The 26611-nt window shown below is 48.3% G+C and overlaps 1 protein-coding gene across 3 annotated transcripts in view; it reads left to right on the top strand.

The window, feature by feature from the left end:
* CDH13 (cadherin 13) overlaps positions 1–26611 on the top strand; it is a 1008030-nt gene that overhangs the window by 657173 nt on the left and 324246 nt on the right. The window contains exon 1 of one of the 3 annotated variants that reach the window (XM_029925180.1): positions 16276–16520. The exons of the other annotated variants lie outside the window; for them this stretch is intronic. The gene's annotated coding sequence lies outside the window, so the exon portion shown is untranslated. Of the gene's footprint in view, positions 1–16275; positions 16521–26611 lie in introns of those variants that run through there. 3 annotated transcript variants of the gene reach the window in all.

The raw sequence follows: 26611 nt of genomic DNA, 5'->3' as shown, positions 1-26611 counted from the left end.
AACTAATGAGTATATAGGTTGTCCAAACAAACAGAAGGAATAACCAGCCACAACTTGCAAAAAAAAAAAAAAAAAAAAAAAAGGAAGGCAATAAATTGGAAGTTTCCTAAATATACATCCATAGGGGAATAGCTACATAAAATTAAAAGAATAAAATGTTACAATACAAAGGACTGGACCAAGTAGTTTGTGTTTCTATCTACATAGTCCAGGAAGAAATGGGGCTCAGACACAAGACCAACAACTTCTGTACGTATTCCATGCAATTTGTAAAAATTTAATTAACAAAATATAATATATTATTCATGGAAACAAAAATATGCACAGGACAACCTGAAAGGGGCGGGGCTGGCAGGTGTAAGGGGCTCGAATAGAATGGTTGGGTGCGCTGACAAGGCTGGTGGGGACAGAACAGGACACGGTGGATGAAAGGATGTAAGCCAGGTCTGTGATGTTCTATTTCTTTGAATCAAATACAGATAAAGCAAACATGAGAAAATGCTAACAGTTGGCAGTTCCTTATGGCAGGTGTACAGTTTTTATGGTGTTGGGTTTTTGTGTTTCCTTCTTTCCTTCCTTCCTTTCTTTTCTTCTTTTCCATGTTTAAGATTCTCAACATACAGAACTGGAAAAGGAGGTTAGCCCTCAGTGGTTACTGACCATCAGTCCATTCTTTCTATTCTTTTCTCCCTAGATATAATTTTTTTTAAGATATAACACAAGAAAGAGTTGAAACCCTCCTATCCACCTCCATCACTTAGCATTAGGTTCAACCACACCTAGCGGAAAGCCAACCGAAATAATGTGAGTTTATGTTTCTCGCATACAAGACCTGCAGAGCCCACACAGGGCGGCTGCAAGGTGCCATGTGGAGCCAGGCTCTGTCCCCTGAATGCACGGCTTCTGCCCTTGAAGCCACGTGGTGGTTGGGGACGGAAGACGGGGCTTCAGCACTTACACCCACACCTGGACCCGCAGCCACTGGTCTTCCCAAGCGCCCCTCTTGCTGCCATCACATTAGCCACATGACCACACAGACGGGACACAAGGCTTCATGAGCCGGCATGACCCAAGATTTGGGGGTGGTTTTGTGTTTTCCGGGGGGTTTCTTAATTAAGGGGGAAGAAAAAGAATGTATGTGATGTGCATATCCTCCACCGCATAAGTAACCATTTTTAAAATATCAGTATGGACTCATGAGATTTTGATTCTGATTTTGATTCATTGGGCTTGTTCTCCGTTGCTGTCTTTATTTTTAATGCTGTGATAAAATTATGCCGTGTTTGGAAGCCAAATACTGAGGCTTTTGATAGTGCCTCATCATTTTTTGATCACTTTCTTACTTTCTCAGGAAATAGGATATTCTAGGATCATATTGTGCTTGCCCAGCACCAACCCTGGATCGAAACCACTTGGTTCTTTTAGTGGAGGGCTGGATACAGAGGTCAAGGACCGGGTCGTGAGTTTACTATCATGGTGTCATTGCTTCCAAGCGTCAGACGACAGAGCCAAGGATACAGACACGGATATAAACATTTGAAATGCAAAAAATAAGGAAGGCAATAAATTACCATATGAACATGGTATATGTATTCATACATACGTGCATGCATTTATACATGAATCTGTATTACGCCCGTGTTTTTATGCATATACCACATTTAAATTTTTTTAATGTTTATTTTAGTTTTTGAGAGAGAGACAGAGCGCAAGCAGGGAAGGGGCAGAGACAGAGGGAGACACAGAATCTGAAGCAGGCTCCCGGCTCTAAGCTGTCAGCACAGAGCCCAACACGGGACTCAAACTCACAAGCCTTTGAGTTGGGAGATCATGACCTGAGTTGAAGTTGACCACTCACCCGACTGAGCCACCGGGGCTCATGCATACCCCACATTTTAAAACACAGCTTCAGACTAATCTCCTGAGTTCCGTTCCCGTGTCTCAGGGCTGCTTCTAGCTGTCCCAGGTTTCCGGGCTTGTAAATACCTTCTGCCACATGAGAAACCTGACATCCCCCTCATGATAGTTTCTAACTGGCTCATCACGTCTCTCATGTAACCAGCCTTCAAACCCCGTCCGTCCTCTTGCCTGCTCCCCGTGGCTGCTTTGTTCCCCCGGCGCCCGCTTCTCCAGGACCAGCAAGTGCCGGCCCCTCCCTTTGTCACCCATCAGGTCTCCATCAATCCCTTCAGCCAGCGAGGAAAGGGTGTAGGTTATCAGGTAAACGCGTAGACAGCAATGTGGGATCGGTAGGAGGGTTAAGCCAAACCAGGAGCAATCCAAGGAGACTTCCTGCAGGAGACAATACCTCAAACGGCTTCAAGGAGAAAGAGACCTTAGCCAGGTAAACACCCCGGGGGAAGAATGTATGTTCTGGGCAGAGAGGACAGCTCAGACAGGGACAGGAGACAGGCGTGTAGGTCAGTGGAGCAGGAGTGCAGCGGAGAGAGCGGCAGAGGGAAGGCTGGACAGGTGAGCAGGGCCAGATGGCGGACCGGCTCCGATGCATTGGTTTGGAAGAAAGTGCTGGTTGTGCTCTTTCATTTCTCTCTCTCCAGACACACGCTTGGCTTTTAGGTTCCCTGCGTACCCTCAGATGAACTCATCTGTCATGTCCACAGTTCGTTTCCATCTATCAGATGCAAATCTCATGAGACAGGAGCTCGCTCTTACTTACCACTGTACCTCCAACCTCTAGGGAAGCATCTGGCACATAGTATATGCTCAGTAAGTACTTGAATCACCAATGTATGTTTTCATCGCAATGAGACTCTCCTGGTCCACTGTCAAAACCAGGCAGTTGGCGCAGCTCAGGCAGCCCCGTGTCTACATTTGCATGGGAAGTGTAATGGGTCATGAAATTGCACCCGTTAGCATGCAGATGCTTATAAATATATTTTGCAAACATTTCATCCTATAAAAATGTGGGACCAAAGTGCAAAATTCTTGAGAGGCAGCAGCTGGAAGTATTAGCTGAAATTAGAGAATATCATCATTTCCATTAAGTGGTGCCAAAGTTTGTAATGCAAGTAACATCTTCATGTTAATTCTAGGAAACCGGCTGCCTCATTAGGCAAATAAGGCAGCCCATGATTTGGAAACAGAATAACCCAGTGATAAATGAACCTCGGCCATACTAGCTTCACCAGTACAATTCCCTCCTTTGCAAAATGACTCTGAGCGAGGTGACTTGCTCGCACTGCAGCAGCCTGTCCCGTGAGTCAGCTAAGTTCTGCTGTGCTGCAGTAATAAATAAGCCCCACCCCCAGAGCCCCAACAACGCCAACTACCCACCTTCACCTGGCAGCTCCTGTAACTAAAACACGCGGTCTGCACCGTCACTTACATCAGAGGACAACGGGGGAGGGGGGGTCACGATGGCATTTGGTCATCCCCTCCCTCAACCCAGGAAAGACGCCTCCTTCTGTCCTAACCCAATGGCCAGCACTGGTCGTGTGGCCCCCATGATGACTGCAAGGGAGGCTGACGTGCAGAGACTCGTGTGGGCTGTTTGGGGGACGCATTCCCCACATGTCTCACTAGCCTCCATTTGGACTGAGGAAGGACTGATGTCTTTCTAACCTGGGACCCTTCTGAAGCTCCTTTGGGTTACGAGGAATCAGTTGGTCGTAATAGAGAGCGTGAACTTGGACGGCGGGCATCTCCATCTCTAGCTGTGGGTGCTGGGACAATCCCTTTAGATTCTGGGGTCTCACTTTCCTTGTCTGAAAATAGAAACACGTGACATGTTCAGTAAACAGGTGCTCCTTCCTATGTGTTTGAAGTGAGGCTGGATTTAGAATCTCACAGGATCGTTTTCTGTGACAACGACTCAGCCTTTCTCTGTGTGGAGAAAGAATGTGTGGCCATGGTCTCTTGGCCACACCCAGCATCAGAACCAGTCAGGTAAATGGTGGCCACTGGCCACAGAGATTAAGATTCTGATGGAGATTCTGGTTGATAATGGGGCAGAGATGTTATTTAGAGACACCTGGACGCTAATCTGGCTTTCTTCCCATGGCGCGAGGTGGGGCTGGGTAAGCACAGCTTTCTTAAATGGGAGACACTAGATGTCTTGTGTATATTCTTCTAACATGAAGCTAAACTCATGTATAAAAGAAGGGTTAGGTAGTGTAAGTGGGATTCTTAGCCCCTCCTACCCAACTCCAGTAGCGTCTAGGACTCTGGAAGCCAATTTAGCTGCAGTGCAATATGTCAGCCTTGATTTCTACAGACACTTCAGGTAAGACTTTGTATCTTTAGCTAATTTTACGAGGAAGCATACATTTTAGGATTATGTTGGCTACACGGAATAGGAAATCGGGCCCACTGTGGCGTCAACAATTTGGGAGCTATTTAGTGTCTATTGTTGAGCCTCAGAGTGAAGTCAGGGCTGGCCTCATAATTCTCTCAATTCTTTCCCTCATGATTGCAAGATGGCTGCCCCAGCTCCGGCCATCACATCTGCATTCAAGAGGTGGTGTCTTCCCTACTTTTTCATTACAGCCGGAAAGCCCAGTATTCCCTGAAACATCACCCTTAGGCCACTGCTATCATAGACTCCCCCGCTTATTTCATTGGCCAACACTATGTCATATACCCACCTCTTATGGATGGGAGAGGTTGGGAAAATTCAATGCTTGTTTTCTCAGACTCTATCATAGAGGCAAGAAGGAAGAGCAGTGGACCGAAGTGGACGTTAAGTCAACTAACCTACGATGTTCACCCCAGGACCTTACCCAAATATGTCACCTGGGAGGGCGAGGAGGAACAGCATTTGTGGCCTTGCGCACCTGAAAACTCTGTAATCGGTTCCTTTAAGTCTGTAACTCCCCAACTTGAGGGTTGTATTTTCTGCAGGAAGGAATCAGGTGATGTGGACCTTCTGGAAGGTGGTTCTTCTCCACTGAGAGCCGAACGCCAGCAGCAGGTGTCGGCTCACTTCTGGTTGTTTACTATTTTCCAAGTCACTGTGATTCCAGAAGGCATCGGGCCTCAGTGGAGCTCAAAATGGATATTAGCTCTTGGGTGCATTTTATTGATTTGGGCACAGGAGGGAAATTATACTGCGGAGGATTGTCACCCTGGACAGTTAAAACCCAAAGTAAATGAACTGAACAAACCTCCCCCTTAAATAGTGCTCAGAAACCAAAGAGCTGAAAAAATGTAAATGGGATTCATTAAGAGCTGCAGAATTAGCTTTCTCGTGGTGCTTTGATAGGTTTTTCCTGCAAATCTCCAGAACTTTAGCTCACGGCGAGTTTGGGGCATGGTTAAGCAGGGCTGAGTGGACGGTGGGGCCCGTGAGAGGGTGTACTTACTGTGTCCATCTTAGGAGGCCCAGGAGCCCTCCGACAGCCCGCACTCCTGTGTAAGCTTTCCAGTCCCTTCATCTGCCTTGGGACAGCGTTCCCACAGCCACATCAAAGTGCTAGCCGGAGTTCCTTTTCCCCGTGCTCATTTTAACACAGAGGAGCTGAATATTCAGGAATTTCTGTTGCATTTAGGGTCTATAGGAATAATTAATTGGTGAACCTTCATCTGATAGATTCCTAGGTATTTCGTTATCAGGACGGGGCGCTTGATCCCTACTCTGAGAGACACCAGCAACCCAGCACTGCCGGCCCCAAGCTGGAACTAGCCGGCCGATGTATTTTGTTGGGTCTCGGCAGTGTTTTGAAAATAGATTTCATTTCAGAATCACATTTCTGGCTTCTTTGGCAAAATGGGAAGATTTGGGGCGCCTGGGTGGCTCCGTCGGTTGGGTGTCTGGCTTCGGCTCAGGTCAGGGTCTCACGGGTCATGGGTTTGAACCCCGCGTCGGGCTCTGTGCAGACAGCTCAGAGCCTGGAGCCTGTTTCCGATTCTGTGTCTCCTTCTCTCTGCTCCTCCCCTGCTCATGCTGTGTCTCTCTCTGTCTCGCAAAAATAAACACTTAGAAAGAAAAAATGGGAAGATTTGAGGACGCTGGGCTGGAACTGAGCAGTAGCCCCCTGCATGGGGGAGGAGGCCACAGTCCCCACCGCGCCCTTTCGCCTTGCACTCTGCCTGCGTCGCCTGCTCCCTCTCCCTGCCCGGCCACCGGAGGCATCGCATTGGCGTCTCTGTTCCAGGCTCCAGCCGCCAGCCATCTGTCACCGCACAAGGAGAGTTTGTGTGGTGAGCCAGAACTTTTCTCCGGGCTTTTCACCTCCTCTCCGGGCCTTGCTCCCTAGATGGTCTGGTTACAGCAGCCTCAGAATCACCCTGAGAGTTGTTAGAAATGCAGAATCTGGGGGCACCTGGGGGGCTTTGACAGTTAAGCATCTGACTCCTGGCTCAGGTCATGATCTCATGGTTCTTGCGTTTGAGCCCCGGGTTGGGCTCCGCACTGACAGTGTGGAGCCTGCTCAGGATTCTCTCTCCCTGTCTCTCTACCCCTCCCCAGCTCGTGTTCTCTTTCTCCCAAAATGAATCGTTTAGTTTAAAAAAATGAGAATCTGGGCTCTGCCACACACCTACTGCATCAGAATCTGCATTTTAATAAGATGCCCTCAAAGGGGGAAAAGCTCTGGTCTAAAGCAGGGCTTTGCATCCGTGGTGGACAGGAGAATGGCCGGGGCATTTGCGAAAACCCGCCTCCCTGTCCACACCCCAAAACCAGTCCTTCCTGTGGGTCAGGGGCCTGGGAACCCCTGCCCTGAGCAGGTCCCCTGGGTGGCTGTGCTACGCAGGTAAGGAAGTGCCGCTCAGGGGCACCCGGGCCACCCTGTCCGTTGTGCGTCTGACTCTTGATTTTGGCTCAGGTCATGATCCACGTTGTGGGATCGAGCCTTGTGTCGGGCTCTGCGCAGAGTGTGGAACCTGCTTAAGACTCATTTCCCTGCTCCCTGCTCCCTCTTCCCTCTCCTCCGGAAGTGTAGAGACATCAGATAAGCAAACGTAAGAACATCAAAACAGCACGGTCGGTCACCCTTCTGGAGACGAGCAATCTCCACGTCTTTGTGGATTACTTCCTTCTCTAGGCAAATATATACATTTTTTTTTACCAAAATGGGACGGTACCATACATGTTATTTTTAAACCTGCTTTTCTCAGTTAACAGTATACATTTTTCTATAATTTTTTTAATTTCCCCAGTTGACCCCAAAATGTTCTCTGTAGTTAATTGTTCCGTCTAATCTGAGATCCACTCTAGGACCACATCGGAGGTCCAACTCTCCCGTCACTTACGACTTCTGTGATTCAGAACATCGCTCACTTTGTTTCTTAGTATAATACTGACTTCTGAAGGGCCTGGACCATTCATTGTACACAGAGTCCCATCTTCTGGAATTATCTGGTCGCTTCCTCACTGTGTAACTTGCTGCTCTTTTGCAGAGTGATTTCTTTGTTAATGCGTGTCCCGGGATTTCCCTGCCCCCCATGAATTAGAATCTTCGGAGAGCGAGCCTGGCAACTTCAGTGTTTGTACTTCCCCAGGCGGGTCTGAGCTTGAGAACGGAGACATCCTGATTCATTCGGCAAGGAAGGGTGACAGGGTCCCTAAACCTGCCGGGGGCTCTGCATCGCGTGTCTGGATTCAGGGGTGCCGCAGCGCTGTGATTTATAAGAAACAAGTGTAGGTGGGGTCATGCAGATGACCAAAACCAGTGTCTCATATACATGTGATCTTCCTTCAAGATTTCTAGCTCACAGCTCCCCAAATCGTTGGAATTTCCCTAAGTGTTGAATGTGGCAAAGCTGTCCTTGGTTGGACTCGTAAGGTGACTTTGGGAAAGGATGGGGTCGAGGTGCACCTGAAGCCATTCATGAGATCACAGGGTTGGAGCCTCAGTCCCGCCCTGTGACCAGCCCATGGGGAAGAGAGCGGCTGGAGGTTGAGGTCATTTGCCAACGGCCAATGATTTCATCACGTGTGTCTCTGTAACAAAGCCTCCGTAAACAACGGGAAGCCCAGGGCTCAGAGGGCTCTGGGTCCCTGGACCCATGGCGATCTCGGCAGAATGGTGCCCTCAGGACACGGACGGTGTGGGGCTCCCCGGCCCTGGCTCCGTGCCTGTCTTCCATCCGGCAGTTCCCAGCTCTAGCCTTTTACACGAAACCAGTGATCTAGTAAGTAAATGCTTCCCCGAGTTCTGGGAGCGGCTCTAACAAATTAATCAACTCAAGGCGGGGGGCAGGGGGGGGGGGGCATGGGAACCTCTGATTATAGCCAGTCTGTCGGACGCACTGGGGACAAGCTGGACTTGCAGGCGGCATCTGAGATTGGGGGGCAGCCCTGCAGGGCTGAGCCCCCTCCCGCGGCAGATAGTGTCAGAAAGGAGGTGGATTGATACTCAGACACCAGCGAAGTGTTTGCATGTTATCTGCACTCCAGCCAGGTGTTTTTGCCGCTGTGGGGAACCGTCCCTCCCCCACCAGGCCGAAGTCAGCTGCAGACATCAGTGGGGGGACGCTGGCGTCAAAGCCTGGAGTCTCTCTCTGATGCTTGACCGAGAGGGTCCAAGCGTGGCTGTTTGTTTATCCTTATTCTGTGATAAGAAAGTCAAGTTTGCTGGAAGGAGGCGCTATCTAAGGCTTGCAGGCGGGACACATTTTAAGGCCGTAGCTCTGCTGGTAATTTTCCCAGCAAAATTCACTCTCTCTGAGTTCTGGCTCCCAGTAACAGGCCATGTGTGATGAGTAGGAATATGAGAAACCTGGGACACTCCAGAAACTCTTTAGATGCTGGGTTTGAAGCTGAGAAACTTAAAAAAACAAAACAAAACAAAACAAACAAAAAAAAAAACCACTCACCACTGCCTATGTGCCTCCACGGGGCCTGGAACACACACCTTACGGAGTCTGTGGGCTCAGAGCGGCCGCCCCCTCTCCCCCAGGGCCAGCGGCCACACCCGTCAGGGCAGAGTCGGGTGGCCTGAAACCACACGGGCCCCAGAGGAGCGGTGTCGTGTGTGGTCAGGGCACGGTGCTTCTGATCTCGCGTCTCACTTTCATGATAAATATGGTCCATTTTTCCATGAGAACATCCACAAAGATACTTAATTCGCCCCCAAGTTAAAGTGTGATGTTGAGCTGTGATTAAAGCAGTCACATGGTCCCCACTGATTCTCACGCTCTGGGATCTTCAGGAGCCTCTACGCGGGGAGTTGTCTCTCAGACTTGGGCATGCGTCAGAGTCACCAGATGGCTTTGTATTTACTGTTTTACGTTTATTTTTGAGAGACAGAGAGACAGAGCACGAGCAGGGAAGAGGCAGAGAGAGAGGGAGACACAGAATCGGAAGCAGGCTCCAGGCTCTGAGCTGTCCGCACAGAGCCCGACACGGGGCTTGAACTCACAAACCATGAGATCATGATCTGAGCTTAGCTGACTGAGTCCCCAGGGCCGCATTCTGCTGAAATGCAAAATATATTCAGTTGTCCAGAAGTTCTGGGGTTTCAATGTAGAATTAAGGTCTAGCCTCAGGTACTTACAAATAGATGAGTGCTGTTGTCTTCCGACCAAAAGAATGTCCATCAGGGCATGAAAAATTCAGGTGGCACAGCTATAAGATGCAAGAGCCCCTGCACCACAAGATGTGTGCCACCCATTGCCACCTAAATGCCAGTGACACACCTAAGTACTGTTAAAAACCACAAAGTACCTCCCCTGCACCTCCAAAACAGGGTCCCAAGCATAGCACTCCTGTTGTCTTCCTTGAAGGAAATTCAGTGGTCTGATTCGCACCCAGATTCCGCTGCTGACTAGTGGCTTGGCCCTGCACAGACCTCAGTTGCTCCGTCTACGAGATGGGTGCACGGAGGAAATGATCTCAGAGAATACTTAGCACGGTGCCTGATGAGTAACATGTATGAAATGAGTGGTAGTCGTTACTTATAATTTACATTGTATGTTGTTTATGATTGTCCGTAAAATTCCCGGGAATGACTAAGAACTTAAAGGCGGTGAGCTGGGAATCAGGATGCTATTTCACAGCGTTAGATCCCGGAGCCTCCGTCACCGTGGGAACGGTTCCCCGGGTGGAGTTCAGAGACCGTGCCTCGTTGAACACTCACAGCAAGGACACGGGAATCGTCCCCCTTCCTCAGAGGAACGTTCTAGAATTGTTTGACAGTTGATACCGAGCGGCTTCAGGCCCCCATCTGAGACCATGGTGTCCCCAGGCCGGTCCCTACGTTAAGATCTTAAACCAAAAAAAAAGACACCAAGACTAAAGTCCGTCTCAAAGGCGACAGAAGTGTCACGTGCGGAAGAGCAAGAGCATGAGAGCCCCTGCAATCACACACTGTGTTATTTGGTGCCATCCTTAAATTATGTAGGAAATGGAGAACGGAAGAGCTAGCGTTGGCGGGAGAAAGCTCCGGGGAGGAGGGAGGCCTGAGCCGGCCCCTGAGGATGCAGGGAACCTGGGGCCCTAGAGGATGCAGGAGGGAACGTAAGCAGGCTGAGGGGGCCTGGGGGGCAGGAGGCAGGGCCGTGGGGCTGGTGCGCCGGCCTGGGAGCCAGGACTCGCCCCTGGAGAGTCAGAGAACCCTCCCTGCTGGGGAAAAACGACCCCATTTCAAGCAAAATCAGAGTGTCACAGATGTCCGGAGAGCCCGTCCCCAGGGGTACGCCCGGTGACATTTCTGAGACCATGTCACAAGCTGGGGAACTGGCCCGGAGGCCCCCAGGTGCCCATGGGGCCACCACTCACTTGTGGGCGAGTGGGGGCGTTTGGCTCTGCCCTGGCCGTGGTGATGGAGAAAGGAAGTGTTCCCCGGGGAAGATGATTCTTGCCTTTGGAGGGGCCCTGGGACGCTGCGAGGACACGCGCTTGTTTCCGATGACGGATGACTGGTCAGGAGTTGAGGTGCAGTGATTCCATCTCTGGCGAAGGCATGAGCGACCAGCCCAGGATTTCTGTTGCAGTCCACGGCCAGAGCCCAGTGACTCAGAAATCAAGTTCATGTTTACTGAAGCGTTGGGACCGCTAGGGACCAGGGTGACTGCAGGGTCACTACTCCGTAGCCCAGAGTTCTGGGTGGTGGGGGCACAGGCATGCACGTGCATGTGATGTCTCTGCTGATACCAGGGGGCCGGGCTAAGCTCATGCCTCTCCTCGGCCCACAAACACCAGATGCCAGGCTTCTGACCTCATGGGGTCTATGACTCCCTCTAGTGGAGGGACACAAACAATAAACAAAGTGAGTTAAAATTGTGTAGAATGTGTTAGGCCCTGAAAAGGGGTGGGCAGTACTGGAGCCAGGGTGGAAATGGTGCAGTTTTCAAGAGAGCGGGCAAAGAAGACTTGTCTGAGAAATTAACCGGAGGAAGAGCATTCCAGACAGGAAATCGCGTATGCACAGGCCCCGGGGCAGGGGCATGCCTGGCCTGTTGCAGGGTCTGGAAGGCAATGTGAGAGGGGAGAGAATCAGGAGGGGAGTTTGGAAGAAGCAGAGGGAGCAGGCCACCCACATCCTGGTAGGCACAGTGTGGAGCCTGACTTCTACTCACATGGAGAGGTGAACCATTGAGGATCTTGAGCAGAAGAGTGACTCAGTCAGGGGCGCCAGGGTGGCTCAGGTCATGATCTCAAAGCTCATGGGTTCAAGCCCCACGTCGGGCTCTATGCTGACAGCTTAGAGCCTGGAGCCTGCTTCAAGTTCTCTGTCTCCTTCTCTGCCCCTCCCCTGCTCATACGCGCTCGCTCACTCTCTCTCTCTCTCTCTCTCGCTCTCTCTCGCTCTCTCTCTCTCAAAACTAGATAAACATTAAAAATTAAAAAGAAAAAGAGTGACTCAATCAGACTCACATTTTACAGGACTGTCTAGAAGGGATAGTAAAGTCCAGGAGAACGTAACAGGTTAAGAGTTGACTTGCTATACCGCTGACATGAGCCACACAGGGGACGTGCGGACAATGAGTGGCAGTCAGATTCTGCGTCTATTCCGAAGGGAGAGTGGACAGATTTGCTGATGAGTTGCTGTGCCGTGCGAGAGAAAGAGAAAGGTCAGGGGCTGGGAGGGGGGGGGTGTCTAGCATTTGTGACTCCCAGCAACCAGCTGGAGACCGGAGTTCTCCAAGGAGCTACCATTGCCTCTGGCCGCCATCCCCTCCTTCAGAGATGGCGGGAAAGCTAGATGACCAGAGGCCACCTCCTTCCAAAGTGGCTTCTCCTCCGGCAGCAAGAACCATTTATGGCTTGATCTGCTGGAGGCTTGGGTGTGACGTGTGACTGTCTACAGGTCTGGAAGACCCTCTGCCCAGCTCTCCCATGCTGAAGGGTGGGGCAAGGTCCTTAGCGTTTTCCTCCAGCCCGATGATCCAGAGATGGCGGAGGTGAACCATAGATCCGCCATGACAGCTGGTGCACGTGCGGGTGGCTGCGGGGCAGGTGTCACATAGTGGGCAAGAGCTGACAGCCAGAACCAGGACTCTGTGTAGTCTCCTCGTGGGAAACCAGTTACTGATAAAGCACTAATTATAAATACACTGATCACTTATAATGGTGGATTTCTCTTCACCATTTTAAACATGGTTTTTGATCTGTAAAATGGGGGGTAATCAGTCGCTACCTCATAGAATTACTGACAGACGGATAAAACACAGCACAGGTGAATGAGGGAAGTCATGTCTTCCTTTGCTGGATATCCGCTAATTCTCTCCTGTCATTTGTAAGAGACACGGAAGGGTATTGTTTGCTGACCTTCCCCACCAACCTTCAAAATTCTTCTCCCCTGATTTGTGTGGTGAGTTTATTTTATTTTTTAATTTTTTTTGAGAGAGAGAGAGAGAATGAATGAGAATGGTCAGAGAGAGAGAGGGAGACACAGAATCTGAAGCAGGCTCCAGGCTCTGAGCTGTCAGCACAGAGCCCATCATGGGGCTTGAACTCATGGACAGAGAGATCAGGACCTGAGTGGAAGCCGGACGCTCAGCCACGGAGCCACCCAGGCGCCCCCTTATTCTTAATCATTGTTTCACCTTCTAGGTCAGGTCTGTCAAGGTTAAGCCCTGTCTGGGGAGCGTCCCGTGAATCCTGTCTAATCCTCACCTCCGCATGAGGGAAGAGGCCAGCTAGCCTCGTGCTGGGGCTTCCTGAGGCTAATGGCTGCCCTGTGGTCACACAGCGATTAAAGAGGGAGAATCAGATCTAAACCCGGGGCTCTGGGGGCATGAGGTGACATGGAGAATGATGACAAAGGTGATGATGATGATGACAAGGAGGAGGAGAGAAGGAAAGAGAAGAAACAAACATGTATCACCAGGCTTGGTTTCCAGTGCTTTGTATGTTTTAGCTTTTTAATCCCCATAATGACCCTTTTTTTTAAAAAAAAAAAAAAAGGTAATAGTTTATTGTCAAATCGGTTTCCATAGAACCCCCAGTGCTCCTCCCGACGATGACCTTGTAAAGGTAGCTGTAGTTGTTGACCCCCTTCATAGGGAGGAAACGGAAGCTGTGTGAGATAAGTCACTTACTGGCCCAAGGTCACACAGCCACTGAGTGACCTTGGCCCCACAGCCTGTAGCCTCATGTCTACACCTCCATCCGTGGTCTCCGGATCTCATCCCTGGGCCCGCTCGTGGGAAAACCCTCCTGCTCCCAGCGGCGGCGCAACAACTCCCAGTGGGTGGTGTGTCCCTAAAGGACCTTGAAGGTCACAGTGGTACATTTGTCACTTTGATGAAAAAGAGATACAGCTGGGGAGAGACAGCCCCCTCCCTCGTGCTGAATGCACACCAGCCTAGAAACCACAACTCGGCCAAAGGCAGGGGGCATTTTCTCATCAGCTGACGTATGTTCTTGCTCGACCTGTGATATAGTTCATTGTCTCTCAAGGTACCCTCCAGTGTTCTCATTTGAAAAAAAAAAAAAAAAACACTGGGAAAGTGTATCCACAAGTGAACATTCCTCTGCTCTGATGTGACTTTTAGAAAGTCTCCTTGTTCTTGATATGCAAACTAATCCATAAGGAGCGCAAGCAGGAGAGGAGCAGGATGCATTATTCATTGGGAAGCGGCATCTTGTAGTGTGAAACGAGGGCTTGCCGGTGTTGATTTAACACCACCCCAGCGCTTAGGAGGAATTCAGTTAGAGATACACTTGTAGCTTGAAGAGTCGCTTATTTGATAAGTCTTGAGAGGTGTTTCCGAGACATTATGCCCGCATGAAGCTAGAGATGAAGTTGTTTATCTCTGTATCCACTTGTCCCGTTTCTCCAGTGAGTTGGCAGAACTCTGGAGGGTCAGAACCGAGTTTTCTACCCACTCATAACTGCGCCGTGCCATGCTGCCCTGTGCCCACTCAGAGCACGAGGAACGTTTGTTGTAAGGGAGGAGAAGGCTCAGGAGAAGACATGTCCAGGAACTGACCTGGCGTTCACTCACCTGCCAAGACCGAGGCCTTGCTCCAGGTGTTCAAGGCCCACAGCTGGTCCCTCGGTAGGTCCAAGGACGGCCTCTGTGCCCCGTAGGGAGAATATCCATGTCTTCAGCCAGACCTAACCAGAGCTATAACTCGGTAACTCGGAGGTTCTCAACCTTGGGCCCACATCACAAGAACCTGGAGGGTTTGGTAGAGTACCAAGTGCTGGACCTGCTACCCGATTACTTGCTCAGTAGGGCAGCCATGACAAATACCACTCAGCTGGCGGCTTAATGCAATAGGAGTTTCTTTTCTTTTTTTTTTTTAATGTTTATTTATTTTTGAGAGAGAGAGAGCAAGCCTGAGCAGGGGAGAGGCAGAGATAGAGGGAGACACAGAATCTGAAGCAGGCTCCGGGCTCCAAGCTGTCAGCACAGAGCCCGATGCGGGGCTCGAACCCATGAACCACGAGATCATGACCTGGGCCAAAGTAGGATGCTTAACAGAATAAACCACCCAGGCACCCCAAGCCGTAGAAGCTTCTTTTCTCACTGTTCTGAAGACCGTAAGTCCAAAATGAAGGTGTTGGCAGGATCATGTTCCTTCCAAAGACTAGGGAGGGCCTACCCCACCTCTTCCAGCCTCCAGGGGCCCCAACGATCCTTGGCTTATAGCTCCGTTGCCTCTCTCTCTGCCCCCACCCTCACATGGATTTCTCCATCTCCAATCTCCCTTTGCTTTTCTTTTGTAGAGACATTTGCCATTGGACTTAGGACCCATCTAGATAATTCAGGATGATGTCCGCTCGAGATCCTTAACTTGATCACATCCACAGAGAGTCTTTTTCCAAATATGGCCGCACCGGCAGGTTCCAAGGACTAGATCCTGGACATATCCGTCAGGGAGTCCCCACTCGGCCCATTCCACCATGACTGGAACGAGTCTTGAGAATTTTCATTTTTACAAGTCCAACACATTCCCAGTTAAGCCTGGAGGCTGCCGGGAGGTTGGAGTCTGAGGGCTGGGCTGCTACCCTGAAGAGAGAGAAATAACACAATGCCTCTTTGAAATAGTACCTTCTGTGAAGCGTTCTTAAAATAGATTTTATCTCCTGGGATTGATTTATGGTATCCATTAAGCCAGATGCAGAGCCCTACCACTAAAATTAATTTTTAAGTTGCTAACCCTTAATTATTTGGGGGAACACAGGAAAAAAAGTGTTGGAAGCAATATGGAAATAGTCTTTATATTCAATCTATAATGGCTGCTATTTAAGACAATGGCTTTTCATATTCTCAAATAAATGATGCAGTGAACACTCAAAGCCACAGATTGTTCAAATGCTTTGGGTCCTGAAAAAGGTGCAAAGAGCATCAGACCGTAAACTGTGATTTTTCATCATCATGACAAGTTTTAGTAGAATGGTATGTTTCCGTAGAAAGAACCCTTCCTTCTGGATTCAGATCCTGAGCATGCTCTCTTTTCGGCTAAGAGTAGTTGGGTCTTAGTTTTCTTGTCTAACTGGTGTGGGGGATGGTATTTTGTCCTAATAATTAGCAGGCCTATTGCAATGATCAGGGAAGGACACTTTGTAAACTGGCAAGTGTTTTGAAACATCTCTGTAATGATGAATTAGGGGAATAAATACAAAGTGAAGTAAATTTGTGGAAGTCTGTGTACTGAAGGCAGTTTGCTAAGAAAAATTACGGTCGGTCACGTTAATTCGGCTTCCCCCATGTATCAGTTTGCCTCTTTCAAAGACGACTACAGTATCTACCTGCTCACATGGTCTTCATTGCGATATGGGGAATTTGTCCAACCCCTTGAAGGAGGAGCTCACTTGTTACCAGTAGAAAACCATGGAAGTGACTTCGCAGGTGAGGTCATAAATGGCCATGAACTTTCACTTTGTTCCCTTGGGAATCTTACTCTTGGGAGTCCCACCATCCTGAAGCTACCTTGCTACGAGGAAGCCCAAACTAACCCCCACACAGAGACCTCATGGAAAGACCCTGGGACTAGAGGAAAAGAGCGAAGGGGATACCAGGCCAGCTTGACCCCAACTCACCATCCCAGCTCGATCCACCCTCTGGCCCAACCAAGAGAGACCCCAAGCCAGAACCTCAGAACGACCCAACCCAGCCGAGTCCCTCCTGCATTCCTGACCCACAGAAACCCTAGCAGATAGGTGAGTAGTTATTACTCTTCAGAGCCTCTCAGCTGTAAGGCGATTTGCTGTGCAGCAATGAATAACTGGAATGTTCTATACAATCCATTGCAACCAAGGGTCTGATTATCAATTACGTGTTGAAAAGACGGTAGTTAATCAAATGCTGTCCCTTCTGGCCCTCACACCCTCACCCGCAGTCTTTTTGCTACTTCCTCCCCCTTTTTATTTCTGATAGACTTTCTAGTAACCGTTCAGATGAGATTGATGAAGTTTTGGGTGATGGTGGAGTGCATGGGAGTTCATAGCCGATGGCCAAGCATGAATTCTTGACGTCTTTCGCGCAAAAAGGTGATATTATTAAAGCCCAGTGCCAGGACCTGCGGGCAGGAGGAGGTGTCCTGCAGGTGTGGGGGGTGACAGTTTTATGGAGTCGGGGGATAGTTTCCAAAGAGACTTTTACATGTTAAGACTTACTGGAGGTGGGGCGCCTGGGTGGCTCCGTCCTGAAACAGCCGACTTTGGCTCAGGTTCGTGAGCTCGAGCCCCGCGTCAGGCTCTGGGCTGACAGCTCAGAGCCTGGAGCCTGCCCCGGATTCTGTGTCTCCCTCTCTCTCTCTCTCTGCTCTTTCCCTGCTCATACTCAGTCTCTCTAAATTAAATAAACATTAAAAAAAAAAAAAAAAAGACTTACTGGAGGCTAGCTACTGTCAGGCCAAGGTGGTTTTCCCCTCTAGCAAAGCGTTAATTTTAAGACAGTAGGGAGTTCCTGGACTTGGGCTGTTGATGGGATTGCCTTTTTCTTGTAAACTGGTGGAGGACTCCTGTTTGTTGTATTTTTTCCTTTCCTGTTTTTTGGTAGCTCGGAGTGTCCAGGGGGTATCATACATGTCCCACCTGGGAAGGGGGTGCTGTTAGCCCGTCCTTTGCCCTCGGCTTGCCTCATGTTCCCTCATCAAAATGATTCCCTTGTTATGTGCGCGCGTGGACACACGCTTCCTCCCTTCCAGTTACTGGGATGAGATTCATTGATGTCACATCTCTTCCACTGGAACCTGGGCTCCCGGGAGGCTGTGACTCTGTCCGTTTGTCTTCACCTCTACATCCCCTAAACAGGACATCATATGAACAAATGCCAAAAAAAAATTGTCTGATGTAACGCTGTACTTTATTATTTTCCTATCATCGTATGGTGCCCAGTGGGTGTGTCTGTTTCTCAGTCGGCCTTTTCTGAAGCCGGCCTCAGGATCCTGTACCAAATCAGAAAGCGACATCCTTGGGCCTGGAGAATTCAGAAGGGTTTCTTTGGAAAAGATTCCATAGCTCTCTGAGAAACCTCAGAGTGTCCTGGGACTCCCGAGGGCCAAGAAAGGAGTGACTTTTTTTTTTCCTTTTATTCAGACTCAAGTTAGTTAACATACAATGTAGTCTTGGCTTCAGGAGTGGATTGACTTTTAAAGAAACTGATCCAGGAATGTCTGCGTGGCTGTCCTTTTTCTCCTCTCATATGTTTTCTCTCAAAGAAGACAGATGTTGGAGATCAAGTGTTCTGTTTTCTGGCATATTCCATGGAGGAAGTTTGCTTTCTCATCTCTGGAGCAGTGGCCTGTGGGCTGGGAGGATTACCGGATGGCCCACCTCCAGGGCACCAGGTCCGATGTAAATTCTGACCGGTGCCCTGAAGGCAGCTTGTTTACACAGGAATGAAGCCTCCCACACTAGGGCAGCTCCGCAACCTGGGGGCTCCTCGGTGCTTGTCAAATATACAGACCACCCCGCACCCCAGGGTTTCCCATCCTTTGATTACCAACCACACTGAAGTTTGTTCTAATAGGTCTCTGAAATCATAGGTTTAAATACAGGCAAACATAAAATGGCGAACTGAATCAAGTGCCCATTAAGTCCTATAAATCTATCGTCTTTCCATTTGGCCCACAAATTGCTCATGTTGCTCAGATAACTTGTAGCCTTCCCTTGAGAGTCGCTCAAGCCTACGGAGATTATTTTAAACTTTGGACTCGTAAACCAATCTATTAGTGTTGTTCCTACTGATCAAGTTTTGGGGTGATCCAGGGGCTCGAGCTGATGGCCAAGAAAGAATTGTTGAAGATGTCTTTGGTGCAAAAAAGGTGATTTTATTAAAACACAGGAGCAGGACCCGTGGGCAGAAAGAGTGACTCCGTAAGTACCATGAGGCTCAGGGAGGTAAAATCAAGAGGAAGATTCTTAAAGGGATTTTCCATATACTAAAGACTCACAGATAACTGAAGGCCTGGCTCTTGTCAAGCTCCATTTGTTTTCTCTCTAGTAAGGCATTACCATTGAGACTGGAGGGAGTTCCTGGAGAAATGTTCTACTTGGTATTTGCCTCAAGTATTTGTCGATGGGCTGCAGGCTATAAGGAAATTTAATTCGACCTGCCATTTGTTTCTTGCCTTTGTTCCCCATAGCAGTATAGAGGGGTGATGTCGGGGCGCTGAGAAGTCTCCAGGTTCCTGGAGATCAGGCTGTTGTTAAGACTACCTTTCTCCCGTAATTTATCAAGACTTTTGTAAACCGATGGAGACCCACATCCTCTATGACTGTGGTCTCTATCACTTAACCATTTGTTTTCTTTTCTTTCTTTTGTCCTTGGGCGGTCAGGAGCGCCTGGGGAAGATGACACACAACCCACGTGGCAGGGGGAGGGGCCACGTGCTGGCTGGTACTTTGCCCTCGGCCTGCCTCGGGCTCCGTCATCACCGCGCCTAATGATAGCAATCACTAGTGTTTCCTGGGCGCACCCTCACCCCACAGACTACACTGCATTCTTTACACAGCCGACCCCGCTTAATCCTCGCAACAACCCCATGAAGTGTGCAGACTGGTAACATTCTCAATTTAGGAATTAAAAAGAAAACAAAAGGAGAAGCACATAAAGGTTCGGAAATGTTACCAGTTACGTATGGCGAGTAAGTAGCAGAGCTAGAAATTGAACCCAGTCTGACTCCAGGGCTTGAGGTCTTGATCTTCACCTAAATGAAGGCTCTGGATCCCAGAGCGCCCCCTACCGACCGCATGCTCCACTTCCTCTCTCAACTCTGTGTCCGTAACTAAGACTCGGGTTCTAGAACAGGGCAGAGAACTGCGATCCGCCCCCAAGAGTGCTCCACTGGTGTGGAGTGCCAGGGGGACGCCATTATCCAGGAGGCCTTAAAGCCACCGGCTCTCATCGCTTGTGTTAATACGCAGAAATAGTGCAGACCGGTTCCTTTTGCTGACATTAAAATACACTTAGGCCAGGAGCTCTTTCCAGAAAGGACGGCCAGTTGGGCATGATTTGTACGCAGTGAACTCAGGTTGGCTCCTGCACCTCGTTTTTCCTCACGTACAGAATAGCCATAGTATGTACCTTACTGACCAGCACCATTTATATGATAGGGTGCAGGTTAGGCACCAGCACTGGGCTGACGCAGAGGAAGCCATCAGGAAGTCAGAGTTACATCTGTCGAGATCATCATCAGTAAGCAATTTGGGTCTTCCTCTCCTTTAAATTAAATGTAAGTAGTGAGACAGTATTCCATTCCCTTCATTTTTTTAAAATGTTTGTTTATTTTTGAGAGAAACAGAGACAGAGACTGAGAGACAGAGTGCAAGTTGGGGAGAGGCAGAGAGAGGAGGAGACACAGAATCCGAACCCGGGTCCAGGCTCTGAGCTGTCAGCACAGAGCCCGACACGGGGCTCGAACCCACGAACTGTGAGATCATGCCCTGAGCTGAAGCCGGACACTTAACTCACTGAGCCAGCATACCTCATTCCTTTTATACTTATATATAATAAGTCCCTTCTTGTTTATGTACCCAATTTTTTAAGTTTCATTTAGATCCTAATTTATTAATCTCATCCACAACCGGTTACAATCTTCGCTTCTGGAAGACACTGCTTCTTAAAGCACGTCCAAGCCCCCTTTGCCACCCTGATGTATAATGTGATATTTAGCACCCTCAGCTGCTGCTAAAACCCAGGGGGCAAATTGGTTACCTAGCAACCACATAAATGCAATTGCTAACCGTACAGTTTAGCCCCATTTTGCTATAATGAAATAATACGTCTTATGAGAATGAAAAGCCGAGGTGTGCTGTATGAGGTCAGTGCTTCAGAGAAAAACTGCTGCTTTCAGACAGATTAACGAAGCAGGAATTGTGCTGGTCACACCTCTGGTTCTCGGGGACTCACCGTTTTCCGGACGGAAGTCCCACCAGGTGGGTCCTTGGGCCAGGAGAAGACAGTGGCCGTGTTTGGTGTGCCTGGCAGTCTTCCCATAGACACAAATTTGGATTTATTTGGGTGGGGGGGGCCATCTCCCACCAGCAGTATAGCTTACCGCCCACCTCACGTCGACCTGCCTGGCCCCCAAAGATTTCTGTAGTCAAATCCCTCGGTAAAGAGCATCACCAAGAAGAGAGATGTTTCTTTTCTTCTTTCAAAATAAAATTCATAGATAAAATTGCTACCTACACACATAATTTGAAAACAATTCTCAATATTATGCCATGGCTTTCATATAAAGGAGAAATAAAAAGAAAGTCGTTTGCAGTCAAAAAAATTTTTAATATAAATGTTCAGATCTGACTACATGGAAAGATTTTATAGTCAAATGTGTGCACCTGTTTACAACGAATCAGCTTGAATTTAGGGGAAGTTAGATGACTCAGAACCCATTCCGCTGGACAGGCTCTGGGGGCGGGAAATGCAGAGGTTCGGACACATGCAAGAACAGAACTAGTAAGTCAGAGCTGATTAAAATCACACACACAAAACATCTTGTTTATATAGAGAGTTAGGTTCTTCACTCAGGGACTCATAAAGCTTTCCACTTCCATGAACGCTGGATGGGACCCTGGGAGTCAGGTATCAAATGAGATAGTTCTTTGTTGAAGAGCTATCTTTCACCTTTCCAAAATGTTTGCATCCTTGGTTCTGCTCCTGAAAGCCAACAGATGTCCACTCACCCTTCCGCTCTTCCTCCTGCACTTCCACACTTGCCATCGTGGCTTTCACTGCTGGTCTGTCCTACCTTATTTCTCACTCCCCACGAACCTTAATCCATTCGTCCATTCACTTATTCCTTGATCGGTCTTACAATAATGTCATTGTAGCTTTGTCTCTGTTTTCTTTTTTTTTCTTAATGCTTTTTTCTGTTTTTTATTTATTTTTGAGAGACAGCACGAGCAGGGGAGGGTCAGAGAGAGAGAGGGAGACACAGAATCTGAAACAGGCTCTAGGCTCTGAGCTAGCCGTCAGCACAGAGCCCGACGTGAGACTTGAACCCACAAACCGTGAGATCATGACCTGAGCCAAAGCCGGGTGTTCAACCAACTGAGCCCCCCATGCGTCCCCTTCTTCTCTGTTTTCTTACCAGTGAGAGTCAATGGACTTTACTCTACACGTATATATAGCATCACACACACACACACTCAAATATTTCACAGGAGGATATAGTAAACAATTTTGTGCCCAAATACTCCAGCACCCCTCCCCACTTGGTATAACATGTGTCTTCCCAGAAATCTTTGTTTAGAAGCAAGCACGTAAATCCTTCCTGCAGTGTTTTTGCAGGTGTTTTTCCGGTGACGGAAGCCGTCGCTATATTTGGTTCCACATTCTGCTTTTTCACCAACATTTCCTCATGGGCACTGCTCACGGGTCTTCTCATTCTTTTTAATGGCTATGTGGTCGTCCATTTTGTGGATGAACCACAATATTTTAAAACATTGGTTAGGTTGTTGTTTTTATAGTACAAAAATGTCTAAAGCAGAGAACAAAGTAGCCCATAACATCAGGATCCAGAAAAGCAAGTTACCATTTGTCTTTTACCAAGAGAAGAGTAATGGGTGCGGATGGTGCAGTTAAAAACAGGTGGGCAGGGGGTGACGCCACCGTGTGAATTAAGTAAAACTCTCCCTTTCCTGACCTTCCCATCCCTCTCTCCTAAAACAACCCCAACAACCATTCCGTGTGTATCCGTTCAGAAAAAAGAGAAAGGATGTGGATATGCCAGGCGTGCAGGCTGAATGATGCCCCACCGTGACTCCGCACAGATGTAGCCTCCCTGTCCCACCCCTGTGATTATGTTATCCTCGATGGCAGGAGGGCCTTCGGAGACGTGACTGCGTTCAGGATTTTGACTCTGAGAGGTGATTTTGTCCGGGTGGCCCCGCTATAATCACCAGGGTCCCTCCTCGTAAGAGGGATGCAGGCACTTGGAGAGGAGGCACGGTGCTGTGCTGGTGGCTTCGAAGACGGAGGGGGGGTCCACGTGCCAGGGAAAGCCGGCGGCTTCCGGAAGCTGGGAGGGGCAGGCGGCCTCCAGGAGAGAATGCAGCCCTGAGACTTCTGACCTCCAGAACCGTTTTACAAGAGAATAAACGCGTGTGGCCTTAAGCCCCTGAGTGCGTGGCCGTTTGTTACAGCAGCCACAGGAAACTCATACTGCCGGAAATCTTCATGTTTACTTACGTAAGGGCCGTACGCTGTATATGAACTTGATTGTTCTTTACTAACAGTACCTTGTCACTTACGTTTTCATAGGCACAGGCCTTTCCCCAAACTAGGCTTGCAAGCACCCTGAAGGCAGAAGCAAGCTATGCCTGGTATCTCCTCTGGGCTCCTGTCTCAGGAGTGAACTTTGTGCTTAGTTCAAACTACAGAAGGACACAGATGAGGGCAGAGCTGGCAGCGGATACTTCGGGTGTCCCCATTCCGGGAGCCCTGAGCCCCCCTGGATCTCAGCTGCATCCACGGTGGGCACCCCTCCCTCCACACCAGCTTCTACCCATTCACGTGCTTTTCCGGAGCCAAGGGAGTTGTGTACCAGCACGGGGCAGCCCAGAATTGGGGAAGTTAATGTTCCCAGAGGCAGCCTCTAGCCCGCAGGGACCCGGGTCACTGGGTCAGCACCCTGTGTGTGGAAGGGCAATTGTGAGGTGCACTCTGCTGGCCTCCTCAGAGGGGCCCAGGGGACCGAGCCCATTGCCCACAGTGGTAACCAGATCAGTAACACACCTGTGTAGACTCTTCTCCTCCTGCTCCCTCACTCACGCTTCCCGAATCTTCCCCCAACAGAAATCGCCTGCTCGTTCGCTCCGTTCTTGTCTCAGACTCAGCTCTGGGGGAAACCCAGTTAATTCAGAACTCCAGCTTTGCCTCTTTCTCTAGCTGAGGATGCTTCGCCACCTCATCCTCCTAGACCTTAACTTTATCTGTGAAATGAAGATAACAGTCCGCCTCAATAGATTGCCGTAAAGCAGAAAAGCGATAATGTATATGAAGTTTCAAGCACGTTATTAATGAGCTGCTACTGTTCAAACCATTTGGTGACTCTTAGGTAACAGTAATTGCCTTATAAAAAGCAATCTGATTAAATGGATGCATCAAACTCCTGGTAGAAGCTGAATTTTCTAAAACTGGTCTTGACCTTTGAAAGATTTCTTATTCCTTCTACCATCTTTATTCAACAGATAGTTGTGAGCACCTACTGATTACTGGACTGCCCTCTAGGAGCAGTGAATGAACAAATTAGACAAAAATCATACCTTCCTGGAGCCTGGGCACATGTGGATTTGTTTGTTCAGCAAATGGTAGTTGTGTCCTTGGAGGTACCAAGGTAAAAAGAATATAGTTGTTGCTTCCATCTCTACCCTTCCTCTTCCTGTTTATTTAAAATGGGGGGTTATTTATTTTACATATGTTTATTAGTTTCCTAGCATGTGCCAGGCACTGTGCTAGGCACCCTCCTTATACAAAGATAACTAATTTTGTTCCCTGAACTTAAGGAAATGTATAGACTGCGTAAAGAAATGAAAGTAGGTTAATGAAAAAGCTCTGCTCGCTTTTTCTAGCTTGCTGACTGTGACTGTAACTCAGAAAAAAAATTTCTTCTAATCACCGGTTCTAATACAAATAAAATGTAGTGATTCATTAATCTCCTTAGCCTATAATTGCAAATTGGGTTTTCTCTAGAATGTACCTAAAGGAGGTAGGTGCCCATTAAGCAGTTCAGTGGAGTTTTATTTAAGCTGCAAATAAAATTAGTTTACTCATTTTTAATTTAATTCCCAAGAGGCATTTTGGAAGCCTTCCCTTCTCATTTGACCTAAAACCATGTTTTAAAATTATTTTTCACTTAAATTGAAGGCCTTTCCAGCATTTCGCATACGATGTCTTAAAACTCATCTGTTTTTCTTTTTGTAATTGACTTACGAATGCCTAATTGACTCACAAATGCATAATTGACTATGCATGGCATTTTAAAAGGGCAAAGTTTCCATTTGCTTTTTGATTTCTTGGAAGTTTTTTTTTGGTTTTCCTAAAGCCCTCTTCCAACAACATTCCAAGTGACTCCTTGGGTCTTCTCTCCTGGGGACACCAACCAGCTGGTATCTTCATGGAGCGGCCACTTCTCTGTAGTAATGGCACCAGAAGAGTTGACCGAGGTGGGCACAATTTTCAGACTCCTTATTTGCAACTAAATGAGCACCTGGCCTCATTCTTCTGACATGTGGACAATTTTTTTATGAGTCATTGGACTGTAACGTATTGCCGCGATCATTGTTAGAGCAAGCCCTCTAAACAACAAAGAATTCTGTATTTTCCATCACTTGAGCTGTGAATTCTATTCACACACACACACACACACACACATAAACCATGTACTCAAGTGACGTTAGTAGAAGCACAGAGAAAGTAGCCATTATCCTTTGGGGAAGGACTTTCTAAGGACAATGCTGAGTTAGAGCAAGCAAGCCTAGCACTGGACAGTGGCGGTTCATGCTGCCTTGGATGGACATAAGTTCATATCTCTACCTGGGAGGAAGGCATATCATACAACAGGAAACATGGAAAGGGGCTAAGGAGAAAGGACCAGATGCTGAGCCAAAGTTAGGAACAGACGGGGGCTTTACTTAATCTGGGTGCTTCTACTTGGAGAAAATGGGCAGTGGGTACTTTCCAGTGGCATGACTGAAACAAGCCAGGGGAGAGGGCAGAGGGAGAGTCTTACTGGTTTCCCCAGAAGCCAACATGGAAGCAAGACCAAAAATGTAAGACAGGAAACCATCAAAATCCTAGGGAAGATAACAGGCAACATGGAAGCAAGGATTTGAGTGGAATTTGGTTTACTTGAGAGGTACACAAAATACCAGTAGGAAAGGGAAGACTTAGGACAGGGAAGGAAAGCAACCAGTAATGAGTGATTATCTAGCCAGTTACTTTCTTAGGAAGAAACACTTAGAAAACACTATAAAAAGCCTCCGAGAAAGACATCGGATAAGGGGTGCAGGCAGGAAATGCTAAGACCTGCATGCATTATGGATAGGCCACCAGCAGAACCCTCTCAAGGGACAAACAGAACTCAGCCCCAATGCGGCACGTGGGTGATGTGACCCAGATCTCAGCAAACACTGACTTGAAATTCAGTATTGACCATGATCCATCCACGAAATCTACCAATTGGTTGGGCTTTGTCATGACTCGATTACCAACATATTTCTTCCCGCCCATTGCCTTCATGAAAATGACATGTCCTGCACCGTGAGGCTAAGCTCCCTTCTTGATTATATGGAACATGACCAGTGAGTCGATCATCTTTTCCCCAGAAGTAGGTTCTCGAGTGGTGCAATCTGTGTCGTGCTCTTTCTCTACAAGACAGAAAGGATTTGATGCCTGGAATTTCATTAAGTCTGAGTTATTTAACTGGCTTCTTCTAAATCCTGACTTGTGCCTGGTTGTGTATGCATGCTAACACAGAATTTCAGAATTACAAGCTGAGAAATGTTTCTGGAAGATACTTAAAGCCTTCTTAAGCAGGTTAGTGGGTCTTATTTTCTGTCTGAACCAACTGTTATCAAAATACATTTGACATTGGCCATGGGAGTGAGTTGGTGAAGGGGTCCCTGGGAGTTCCAAGCACAAATCCTGTTAATAGGTAATAAGATTATGAGCACAACCCATGTAGAACACGCAGTTTTATCAGCTCAAGTGAAACACAGAGATGCCAAGTCATTAGTGGGATTCAGCATTTGTGTCTTTCATGGGTTTCTAAGTAGACAAAGTTCACTGCTACCCAAATTAA

This window comes from Suricata suricatta, chromosome 16 (genome assembly GCF_006229205.1).
Source record: "Suricata suricatta isolate VVHF042 chromosome 16, meerkat_22Aug2017_6uvM2_HiC, whole genome shotgun sequence".
Classification (NCBI taxonomy): domain Eukaryota; kingdom Metazoa; phylum Chordata; class Mammalia; order Carnivora; family Herpestidae; genus Suricata; species Suricata suricatta.
The sequence above is the reverse complement of the archived record's forward strand: the minus strand, read 5'-3'. Positions and strand labels throughout refer to the sequence as shown.